Below are 1,026 nucleotides of genomic sequence, written 5' to 3'. Positions count from 1 at the left end.
AAAAAAAAAAAAGAAGATAGAAAGATAAAAGATAGAAAACAAATTTTCTAAAAAAGGAGGCTAATCTGATAATATAGCCTTAAAATCTAATGTAATCCGAAGAAAGAAATTACATAATCACCCACAAACATTCCACAAACAGAATATTGCAATTCTAAACATTTATACATGAAAAATAGAACACCAATATTCATAAAAAAAAGCACTGTTGCTGCTAAAAATCAAATATTGACCTTCACAAAACGATAGTTGGTTACTTCAATATCTGACCCTTGACAATAGACAAACCATTCAAACAAACAAACAAACAAACAAAAACAAAACAAAACAAACAACAACAAGAAACCAGAGGAATCCTGGAGTTAAATAGCATCCTTAATCAAGTGTGCCTAAAAGTTATTTAGAGCACGTTTCACCTAAACACAAAAGAATATAGCTTCTTCTCAGGAGAAGATCTCATGAAAATTCCTCCAAAATCAATCCTATGTTTGAGTGTAAAGCAGTCACAACAGATAGAAAAGAATGAAATAGCATCCTATTTGACCACTACAGATGGAAACAGGATATTGACCTGAGTAGTTTGAATGAGGATGGCTCATTGGGCAACAGGGAATGACACTCTGCAAAAGGATTAGGAGGTGGGGTAAGGGAGAGCATGCGGAGATAGATAACACTAAGCACCATTTGTGAGGCCATATGGAAACTTATTACACTAGAATAAATATGTATGCTATATATATGTACAGACACACACACATATATATATACATATATACATGTATATACCAAACTTCCAAATATTTAAATTTCTTTAGATTCGATGTAAATAGTAAAAACCAAGTAAAAGAACTGCTTAGTATTAAACAGTAAAATTGTTCTCTTGAAAACTATGGGAAATGATAGTTTCTGGATATGTCATGTGATATAAACTCACATGGTGTTTTCCTAAGGCAGACACCACATGGTGCTTTGCTGAAGCAAGACCCTTGGGAAGACAAGAGATGTTTGGAGAGAGTATAAACTGCC

The sequence above is a fragment of the Mastomys coucha genome, unplaced genomic scaffold (assembly GCF_008632895.1).
Source record: "Mastomys coucha isolate ucsf_1 unplaced genomic scaffold, UCSF_Mcou_1 pScaffold14, whole genome shotgun sequence".
Classification (NCBI taxonomy): Eukaryota; Metazoa; Chordata; class Mammalia; order Rodentia; family Muridae; genus Mastomys; species Mastomys coucha.
This window is presented reverse-complemented; position numbering follows the sequence as displayed.